A 12,299-nucleotide genomic window follows, 5' to 3' on the forward strand; every position below is an offset into this window, starting at 1 on the left:
TTAAAAATCTGGGCATGAAAAGCATGGTATCAGTGAAAGTGGCTGACACATGGACTGGATGTATCCTGTGAATATTGTCTCGCTAGCACTCAGTGTTCAATAATGTTCAAATATACATGGGTGGGAGGTGTTTCTGATATAGATTGGATTTGATTCTGATTTGGGAGGGATTTTTCTCTTATTTGGGAGGGAACTGTCTCTGATATGTGAAGGATTTGTGTACCAGGTTCCCTGAAACTCTTGGCTCCTCCACAGTTCCAATTTCTCACCATTTAAAAATCTTTCTCAGGTCTGAAGTTGATGAACTCACAAGTTCATGTGCACTGAGTGTTAGAAAGAGAATATTCACAGGGTACATAAGAACATGAAAAACAAGAGCAGGAGTAGGGTAATCGGCCCCTCGAGCCTGCTCTGCCATTCAATAAGGTCATGGCTGATCCAATCTTGTCCTCAACACCACTTCCCGCTCTGTCCCCATATCCCTTGACTCCCTTGTATTTCAAATGTCTGTCAATCTCCGCCTTGAATATGTTCAGTGTCTCCGCCTCCACAGCTCTCCGGGATAGAGAATAACAAAGGTTCCCAAGTCTCTGAGAGAAGATATTCCTTCTCATCTCCGTCTACAATGGGCGACCCCATATTCTGAAACTATGCCCCCTAGTCCTAGATACACTCAAGAGGGGAAACATTCTCTCAGCATCCACCCTGTCAATCCCCCTCAGAATCTTATATGTTTCAATAAGAACTCCTCTCATTCTTCTAAACTCCAATGAGTATAGTTCCTACCTGCTCAACCTTTCGTCGTACGTCAATCACATCACCCCAGGAATCAAATTCGTGAAGCTTCTCTGAACTGCCTCCAATGCAAGTATATCCTTCCTTAAATATGGAGAGCACAACTGTACGCAGAACTCCAGGTGTGGTCCAAAAGCGCCCTGTAAAGTTGTAACAAAACTTCCCTACTTTTATACTCCATACTCCTTGCAATAAAGGCCAACATTCCATTAGAATTCATAATTACCTGCTGTATCTGCATGTTAAGTTTTTGTGTTTCATGTACTAGGACCCCCAGATCCCTCTGTAGTGCAGCATTTTGCAGTCTCACTCCATTTAAATAATTATTTGATTTTTTATTCTTCCTTCCAAAGTGGATAACCTCACACTTTCCCACATAGTACTCCATCTGCCATTTTGTTTTGCCCAGTCACTTCACCTATCTATATCCCTTTGCAGATTAACTGTGTCCTTTCACAACTCGCTAACCAACCTATTTTTGTATCATCAGCAAATTTGGCTACAGTACAGTCGGTCCCTTCATCTAAATCATTAATATAGATTGTAAATAGTTGAGGCCCCAGCACTGATCGCTGTGGCACCCCACTAGTTACTGGTTGCCAACCGGAAAATTACCCATTTATTCTGACTCTCTGTTTTCTGTTAGTTTGCCAATCTCTTATTCCTGCCAAAATATTACCCTCCAAACCCGTACACTCTTATCATGTGCAGTAATATTTAGGTGGCACCTTATCGAATGCCTTCTGGAAGTCCAAATTCACTGGTTCCCCTTAATCCACCCTGGTTTTTTACATCCTCAAAGAACTCTAGCATATTTGTCAAACACGATTTTCCTTTCATAAAACCATGATGATTGTCTTATGATTTTCTAAATGTCCTACTGTTAACTCCTTAATATTGGTAAATGTAAATCCCGCCCATATCAGTATTGTATCAATAATTGGAAATGGTCTATCAACAGCTCTGTCCAGTGTACAGCTATCACAAATCATTCGAGATACACACTGTTGGTGATTCTTGACATTCAATTTAAATACAGAGACCATCGCAATCCTTTTACTGTCCCAGTGTTGGTGTGTGAGCAGCAAAGGTCTGGGACATTGACATCAGGTCGGAGGCCGCAAAGTGTCGTGTGTCCTGGTCACAAGAACACTCTCCCAGCTCTCTCTCTCAACTCACTCTAGTTTGCATATTTTGCTAAATGTACACCTGACCAATTTAAAAAACGTATCCGTGCTTCTGCTATGAACAATGCATTGTTCTCAGTCTGTCAGTATCATCTGACAAACATTACATCATAGAATCCTAGAATGATACAGCACAGAAGGAGGCCATTCAATCTAACGTGCCTGTGCCAGCTCTTTAAAAACTGTCCAATTAATCCCACTCCCCTGCTCTTTCCCCATAGACCTGTCAATCATATCCAGACCAACTGTATCCAATTCCCTTTTGGAAGTTGCTATCGAATCTGATTCCAGCGCCATTTCTGGCAATGAATTCCAGATCACAACAACTCGCTGTGTAAAAAAATGTTTCCTTATCTCGCCTCTGATACTTTTGCCAATCACCTTAAGTCTAAGTCCGCTGGTCACTGACCCTTCTGCCACTGGAAGCACCTTATCATTACTTACTCTATCAAAACGATTCATGAATTTGAACACTGCAATTAAATCTTTTCTTAATCTCCTCTGCTCTAAGAAGAAAATTTCCAGCTTCTCCAGTCTCTCCACTTAACTGGAGTCCATCATTCCTGGTACCATTCTAATGAATCTCCTCCTCTCAAAGACCGTCTCAAACACCTTGACAAGCTGCCTAAAAAGTGGAGCCCAGATTGAACACCATAATCCAGCTGAGACCTAAACTGTGTTTATAAATGTTTAGCAGTAACTTCCTTGCTTTTGTATTCTGTGCCTCTATTAATAAAGTCCAGGAACCTATATGCTTTTTTTTAGCAGCCGTCTCAAGTTGTCCTTCCATGATTTGTGTACATACAGCCCCGGTCTCTCTGTTCCTGCACCCCCATTAAAACTGTATCATTTAGTTCATATTGCTTCCCCTCATGCCTCCTACCGAAATGTATCAAAGGATAACAAAGTCCCACCGTTACAGGCTGACATTGTATTTTAGGACACAACAACGGGCACACCCAGCCCAGACGAACTTGCAAAATCCTCCTCACGAATATCACGGGATTTGTGCAAAATTGGGAGAGCTGCCCCACAGACTAGTCAAGCAAAAGGCTGACATAGTAATACTCACAGAACCATACCTTTCAGCCAATGTCCCAGACTCCTCCATCATCATTCCTGGGTATATCCTATACCACCAGCAGGACAGACCCACCAGAGGTAGTGGCATTCAGTCGGGAGTGAGTGGCGCTGGGAGCCCTCAACATTGAGTCCAGACCCCATGAAATCTCATGGCTTCAGGTCAAGCATGGGCAAGGAAACCTCCTGCGGATTATCACCTACCGCCCTCCATAAGCTGATGAGTCAGTACTCCTCCATTTTGAACATCACTTGGAAGAAACACTCAGAGTAGCATTAGCATAGAATGTAATCTGGGTGGGGGACTTCAATGTCCATCACCACTACTGGCTCGGTAGCACCACTACTGACCATGCTGGCCGTGTCATGAAGGGCATAACTTCCAGACTGGGCCGGCAGCGGTGGTGAGAGAATCAACACGAGGGCAAACTCTACTAGACCTTGCCATCACCAATCTAACTGTCGCAGATGCATCTGTCCATGACAGCTTTGGAAGCACTGAGCATCGCATGTTCCTTGTGGAGACGAAGTGCCATCTTCACACTAAGGACACCCTCCATCGTGTCATGTCGCACTAACATCGTGTTAAATGGGATAGATTCAGAACATATCTATCAGCTCAAAACTGGGCATCCATGAGACATTGTGGGCCATCAGCAGCAGCAGATTTGTATTCCGCCAAAATCTGTAAATTCATGGTTCGGCAATCCCTCAATCTACCATTACCATCAATCAACGGACCAACCCTAGTTAAATAAGGACTGTAGAAAAGCATGCCAGGAGCAGCACCAGATGTACATAAAAAATGATGTGCCAACCTGGGGAAGCTGCAACACATGTGATAAAGCGGACACAGCATGCTTCAGCCGGCGCTAAGTGATCCCACAATCAATGGATCAGATCAAACTCTGCAGTCCGCCACATCCAGTCGTGAATGGTGGTGGACCATTAAACAACTAGCAGGAAGAGGAGGCTCCATGAATATCCCCATCCTCAATAATGGTGGATCTCACAAGTGAGTGCAAAAGACAAAGCTGAGGCGTTTGCAACCATAGTCAGCCAGATGTGTCGAGTGGATGATCTATACCGATCTACTTGGGATATAAAGAATCGGCTGAGTGCACTGCATAGAGAAAAGGGTATGGGCCCCGACAATATCCCGGCTATCGTGCTGAAGACTTGTGCTCCAGACCTAGTTGCAGCTCTATGCAAGCTGTTCAATAAAGCTACAAATCTGGCGTCTGTCCGACAATGTGGAAAACTGCCCAGGTATGTTCTGTCTACGAAAAGCAGGACAAATCCAACCCGGCCAACCACTGCCCCATCAGTCTACTCTGAATCCTCAGCAAAGTGATGCAAGGTGTCATCGACAGTGCTATTAAGCGACACTTACTCACCAATAACCTGCTCACGGATGCTGAGTTTAGGCTCCACCAAGACCACGCAGCTCCCGACCTCATTACAGCCGTGGTCCAAACATGGACAAAGGAGCTGAGTTCCAGAGGTGATGTGAGAGTGACTGCCCTTGACATCAAGGCAGCATTTGACCGAGTGTGACATCAAGGAGCCCAAGTAAAACTGAAGTCAATCGGAATTGCGGGGCTTTGCTGAGGTGTGGGGACGCTCCACTGGCTGGAATCATATGTAGCACTAAGGAACATGGTTGTGGTAGTTGAAAGTCAATCATCACAGCCCCAGGATATCATTGCAGGAGCTCCTCAGGGCAGTTTCCTAGGCACAACCATCTTCAGCTGCTTCATCAATGACATTCCTTCCAACATAAGTTCAGAAATGGGGATGATCGCTGCTGACTACACAATGTTCAGCGCCATTCACAAGTCCTCCGATAATGAAGTAGTCCATGCCAGCATGCAACAAGACCAGGGCGACGTTCAGGCTCGGTTGATATGTGGCAGGTAACTTTCGCGCCACAGAAATGCCAGGCAATGACTATCTCCAACAAGCGAGAGTCTAATCACCTCCCCTTGACATTCAATGGCATTACCATCGCGGCATCCCCCACTATCAACATTCTGGGGGTAACCATTGACCAGAAACTTAACTGGACCGGCCACATAAATACTGTGGCAACAAGAGCAGGTCAGAGGCTATGTAGTCTGCGGCGTGTTTCACACCTTCTGACTCCCCAGAGCTTTTCCACCATCTAAATGGCACAAGTCAGGAGTGTGGTAGCATATTCTCTACTTGCCTGGATGAGTGCAACTCCAACAACATTCAAGAAGCTCGACACCATCCACGACAAAGCAGCCCGCTTGATTGGAACCCCATCAGCTAACATAAACATTCACTCCCTCCACCACTGCCATACCGTAGCTGCAGTCTCTACAATCTACAAGATGCACTGCAGCAACTTGGCAATGCTCCTTCGGCAGTACCTCCCAAACCCGCGATTTCTACCACTTAGAAGGACAAGGGCAGCAGGCACATGGGATCACCACATCCAAGTTCCACTCCAAGTCGCACACAATTCTGACTTGGTCCTATATCGCCATTCCTTCAACATCGCTTGTTTAAAACCCTGGAACTCACACCCTAACATCACCACACGGACTGCAGCGGTTCAAAAAGTTGGCTCACCACCACCTTCTGAAGGTCAGAATAGATATTGGCCTTGCCAGCGAAGCCCACAACTCATAAACAAATATAAAAAACTTCTGTCATGTAGAGTAAACAAAGATGGATGCCCTTCCATTTGCCTCCCTGGATCATTCTTCTTCAGCCCAATTCCTTTCCAAAAATGCCACCTCAACACTGACTCATTACTGGCACGGGAGGGATTCAACCTGTAAATATTCTCTCGCAAACACTCAGTGCCAATAAAGTACAAGCCTTGGTGATGCTTGAATTTAAATTTAAATACAGAGACCATCTCAGTTCCTTTACTGTGCCAGTGTTAGTGGGTGAGCAGCAGTCAGTGTCTGGGACAATGACATTTGGTCAGGGGCCTCGCGGTGTCCCATGTACTGGTTACACAAACACTCACCAGTACGCCATAATCTGGAGTACTGTGATCAATTCTGTGAACAGCACCTCAGGAAAGATATATTGGCCTGGGAGGGAGTGCAGCGCAGATTCACCAAAATGATACCGGGGCTAAAAGGGTTAAATTATGAAGACAGGTTGCATAAACTAGGCTTGTATACCCTTGAGTATAGAAGGTTAAGGAGTGAATTCATTGTACTGTTTAAGATGATTAAAGGAGTTGATAGGCTAGATAGAGAGAATCCATTTCATCAGGTGGGGGGAGTTCAGAACAAGGGGCTTAATTTTAAAATTGGAGCTAGGCCGTTCAGTGATGATGTCAGGAAGCATTTCTTCACTCAAAGGTAGTTGAAATCTGGAACAGTATATCCCCCATAAAGCTGTTGAGGCTGGGGATAAATTAAAAGTTTGAAAATTGAGATTGATCGAATTTTTTTGGGTAAGGGTGTCAAAGTTACATAACCAAGGTTAGCAGATGGAGTTATGGTACATATCAACACTGATCTGATTGAATGCTGGAGCAGGCTCGAGGGGCTGTATTGGCTCCTCCTGTTCCTATGTTCCTATGTATTTATAACCCTAAAACTTATCCCTCTGTCTCTCCTCACTGTAGTTTGCATTAGCTGTGAAATGAGCAGTTGTGAGATTCAGCAGATCTTATCCATGCTTCTGATTTGGACACTTCATTCTACTGTCCCTGAGCAGCCTTTGACAAACAACACGCTCCCCCCACCTTTTGAAGGCTGACGTTGTCTTGCCTGCGACACACAGCGTAGAACATTCAAATCTGTGAACCACAGTGGAAGCAAAGAGCACGCAGAGTCAGAAGTGACAATGGGTCCAGTGTGGCTGCGAGTAACTTCCTTGTCTGCTGGAATTAACCCACGGGGATTCACTGATTCGGCATTATGGGGAGAAGGGAGATTGATGGAACTATCGGGGACCAGGCCTTGAACATGAGCTGGTTGGGAGTGAGATGGGAAGTAGTTCAGCCCTTTATCACACTGTAACACTGAGCAATCAGGTTCTATATAAAGATTAGGAACACTGAGGGTACGGTATCACAGTGGTTATGTTACTGGACTATTGATCCAGAGAACGGGAATTCAAATCCCACCCCCGGAAGTTCCAAATTTGAGTTCCAAGTTTAAAAATCTTGGTATGAAAAGCCTGATATCAGTGAAAGTAGCTGACACATGAAGTGGATTTATACTGTGAATATTCTCTCACGAACACTCAGTGTCCATTCATGTTCAAAAATACATGGGTGGGATGCGTCACTGATATGGGAGGAATTTGTCTCTGATATGGGAGGAAGTTGTCTCTGATATGGGTGTGATTTGTCTCCGATATAGGTGGGATGTGTCTCTGATATGGGAAGGATTTGTGTACCTGAATTTCGTGGCTCCTCCACAATTACTAGCTTCTCGCCATTTAGAAAATACTCTGCTCTGTCTTTCTCAGGTCTGAAGTGGATTAACTCACAAGTTCATGGTCACTGTTTGTTGGAGAGAGAATATTCCCCGGGTAAATTCCTCCCATATCAGTAATGGGCAATGGGCAATCAATATCGGCATTCAGTGTGCAGACTTCACCATTGCTTCGACATACACACGCTTCCTGATTATTGACATTCAATTTAAATACAGAGTCATTTTACTGTCCCAGTGTGAGTGGGTGAACAGCAGTCAGGGGCTGGGACACTGATATCTGGTCAGGGGCCTCACAGTGTCGCGTTTCCTGTTTACACAATCACTCACCCAGCTCCCTCACTCTCCTCACTCGAGTTTGCATATGTCCCTAAATGTACTACTGTGCTCTTTAAAAGATCTTATCGGTGCTCCTGATGTGAACAATCTATTGTTGTCACAGTATCAGCAACATCTGACAAACATTACATCATAGAATCGTAGAATGATATGGCACAGGAGACCATTCGAGCCATTGTGCTTGTGCCGGCTCTTTGAAAGGGCTGTCCAATTATTCCCATTCCCCTGCTCTTTCCGCATAGGACTGTAAATCATGTCCCTTCAAAAGTAACCCGGTTCCGTTTTGAAAGTTACTAATGAATCTGCTTCCAGTGCCTTTTCAGGCAATGCATTCCAGATCACAACACCTCGCTGTGTAAAGAAAACTTTTCTCCTGGTTCTTTTGCCAAACACCTTAAATCTGTGTCCTCTGGTCACGGACCCTTCGACCACTGGAAACAGCTGATCCTGATTCACTCTGTGAAAAGGATTCATAATTTTGAACACAACAATCACATTTCTTTTTAATCTTTTCTGCTCCAATGAGAACAACTCCAGCTTCTCCAGTCTCTCCACAGAACTAATGACCCTCATTCCTGATACTATTCCATTACACCTCCTCTGCACCTTCTCCTTGATATCCTTCCTCAAATGTGTTGCCCAGAATTCCAGCTGAAGCGGAACCAGTGATTTTTAAAGGTTTATCACAACTGAATACCGAATGCTGATATTTCTGTGATGGGTTTAGATGGGCGAGGTTAATCCAGTCAGTTGGATTTGTGAATGAGACCGTGAGCTGAAAGAAGCGCACTTGGAGTGGAGAGCCTGGAACACGCGGTGTAACGGAGCACAAACACTCCTGCACAGCTCAGACTTCACTTGTTTCACACTTGGAGCGGAGAGCCATGGACACGCAGTGTAACCGAGCACAAACACTCCTGCACAGCCCAGACTTCACTTGTTTCACACTTGGAGCGGAGAGTCAGGGAGACGCAGTGTAACCGAGCACAAACACTCCTGCACAGCCCAGACTTCACTTGTTTCACACTTGGAGCGGAGAGTCAGGGACACGCAGTGTAACTGAACACAAACTCTCCTGCACAGCCCAGACTTCACTTGTTTCACACTTGGAGCGGAGAGTCAGGGACATGCAGTGTAACTGAACACAAACTCTCCTGCACAGCCCAGACTTCACTTGTTTCACACTTGGAGCGGAGAGTCAGGGACATGCAGTGTAACTGAACACAAACTCTCCTGCACAGCCCAGACTTCACTTGTTTCACACTTGGAGCGGAGAGTCAGGGGCACGCAGTGTAACCGAGCACAAACACTCCTGCACAGCCCAGACTTCACTTGTTTCACACTTGGAGCGGAGAGTCAGGGACACGCAGTGTAACCGAGCACAAACACTCCTGCACAGCCCAGACTTCACTTGTTTCACATTTGGAGCAGAGAGTCAGGGACACGCAGTGTAACCGAGCACAAACTCTCCTGCACAGCCCAGACTTCACTTGTTTCACACTTGGAGCGGAGAGACTGGGACACGCAGTGCAACCGAGCACAAACACTCCTGCACAGCCCAGACTTCACTTGTTTCACACTTGGAGCGGAGAGTCAGGGACACGCAGTGTAACTGAGCACAAACACTCCTGCACAGCCCAGACTTCACTTGTTTCACACTTAGAGCGGAGAGTCAGGGACACGCAGTGTAACCGAGCACAAACTCTCCTGCACAGCCCAGACTTCACTTGTTTCACACTTGGAGCGGAGAGTCAGGGACACGCAGTGTAACCGAGCACAAACTCTCCTGCACAGCCCAGACATCACTTGTTTCACACTTGGAGCGGAGAGTCAGGGACACGCAGTGCAACTGAGCACAAACACTCCTGCACAGCCCAGACTTCACTTGTTTCACACTTGGAGCGGAGAGTCAGGGACACGCAGTGTAACTGAGCACAAACTCTCCTGCTCAGCCCAGACTTCACTTGTTTCACACTTGGAGCAGAGAGTCAGGGACACGCAGTGTAACCGAGCACAAACACTCCTGCACAGCCCAGACTTCACTTGTTTCACACTTGGAGCGGAGAGTCAGGGACACGCAGTGTAACCGAGCACAAACACCCCTGCACCGCCCAGACTTCACTTGTTTCACACTTGGAGCGGAGAGTCAGGGACACGCTGTGTAACTGAACACAAACTCTCCTGCACAGCCCAGACTTCACTTGTTTCACACTTGGAGCGGAGAGTCAGGGACACGCTGTGTAACTGAGCACAAACTCTCCTGCACAGCCCAGACTTCACTTGTTTCACACTTGGAGCGGAGAGTCAGGGACACGCAGTGTAACCGAGAACAAACACTCCTGCACAGCCCAGACTTCACTTGTTTCACACTTGGAGCGGAGAGTCAGGGACACGCAGTGTAACTGAGCACAAACTCTCCTGCACAGCCCAGACTTCACTTGTTTCACACTTGGAGCGAAGAGTCAGGGACACGCAGTGTAACCGAGCACAAACTCTCCTGCACAGCCCAGACTTCACTTGTTTCACACTTGGAGCGGAGAGCCTGGGATACGCAGTGTAACCGAGCACAAACATTCCTGCACAGCCCAGACTTCACTTGTTTCACACTTGGAGCGAAGAGTCAGGGACACGCAGTGTAACCGAGCACAAACACTCCTGCACAGCCCAGACTTCACTTGTTTCACACTTGGAGCGGAGAGTCAGGGACACGCAGTGTAACTGAACGCAAACACTCCTGCACAGCCCAGACTTCACTTGTTTCACACTTGGAGCGGAGAGTCAGGGACACGCAGTGTAACTGAACGCAAACACTCCTGCACAGCCCAGACTTCACTTGTTTCACACTTGGTGCGGAGAGCCTGGGACACGCAGTGTAACTGAACACAAACACTCCTGCACAGCCCAGACTTCACTTGTTTCACACTTGGAGCGGAGAGTCAGGGACACGCAGTGTAACAGAGCACAAACACTCCTGCACAGCCCAGACTTCACTTGTTTCACACTTGGAGCGGAGAGTCAGGGACACACAGTGTAACCGAGCAAAAACACTCCTGCACAGCCCAGACTTCACTTGTTTCACACTTGGAGCAGAGAGTCAGGGACACGCAGTGTAACTGAACACAAACACTCCTGCACAGCCCAGACTTCACTTGTTTCACACTTGGAGCGGAGAGGCTGGGACACGCAGTGTAACTGAACACAAACTCTCCTGCACAGCCCAGACTTCACTTGTTTCACACTTGGAGCGGAGAATCAGGGACACGCAGTGCAACTGAACACAAACACTCCTGCTCAGCCCAGACTTCACTTGTTTCACACTTGGAGCGGAGAGTCAGTGACACGCAGTGTAACTGAGCACAAACACTCCTGCACAGCCCAGACTTCAATTGTTTCACACTTGGAGCGGAGAGTCAGGGACACGCAGTGTAACTGAGCACAAACTCTCCTGCACAGCCCAGATTTCACTTGTTTCACACTTGGAGCAGAGAGTCAGGGACACGCAGTGTAACAGAGCACAAACACTCCTGCACAGCCCAGACTTCACTTGTTTCACACTTGGAGCGGAGAGTCAGGGACACGCAGTGCAATTGAGCACAAACTCTCCTGCACAGCCCAGACTTCACTTGTTTCACACTTGGAGCGGAGAGCCTGGGACACGCAGTGTAACCGAGCACAAACTCACCTGCACAGCCCAGACTTCACTTGTTTCACACTTGGAGCGGAGAGTCAGGGACACGCAGTATAACTGAACACAAACACTCCTGCACAGCCCAGACTTCACTTGTTTCACACTTGGAGCGGAGAGTCAGGGACACGCAGTGTAACCGAGCACAAACACTCCTGCGCAGCCCAGACTTCACTTGTTTCACAATTGGAGCGGAGAGTCAGGGACACGCAGTGCAACTGAACACAAACACTCCTGCACAGCGCAGACTTCACTTGTTTCACACTTGGAGCAGAGAGCCTGGGACACGCAGTGTAACTGAGCACAAACTCTCCTGCACAGCCCAGACTTCACTTGTTTCACACTTGGAGCGGAGAGTCAGGGACACGCAGTGTAACCGAGCACAAACACTCCTGCACAGCCCAGACTTCACTTGTTTCACACTTGGAGCGGAGAGTCAGGGACACGCAGTGTAACTGAACACAAACTCTCCTGCACAGCCCAGACTTCACTTGTTTCACACTTGGAGCGGAGAGCCTGGGACACGCAGTGTAACTGAACACAAACACTCCTGCACAGCCCAGACTTCACTTGTATCACACTTGGAGCGGAGAGCCTGGGACACGCAGTGTAACTGAGCACAAACACCCCTGCACAGCCCAGACTTCACTTGTTTCACACTTGGAGCGGAGAGTCAGGGACACGCAGTGTAACCGAGCACAAACACTCCTGCACAGCCCAGACTTCACTTGTTTCACACTTGGAGCGGAGAGTCAGGGACACGCAGTGTAACTGAACACA

This window comes from Somniosus microcephalus, unplaced genomic scaffold (genome assembly GCF_052327205.1).
Source record: "Somniosus microcephalus isolate GS21.2 unplaced genomic scaffold, FLI_Smic_1.0 unresolved_chr3, whole genome shotgun sequence".
NCBI lineage: Eukaryota > Metazoa > Chordata > Chondrichthyes > Squaliformes > Somniosidae > Somniosus > Somniosus microcephalus.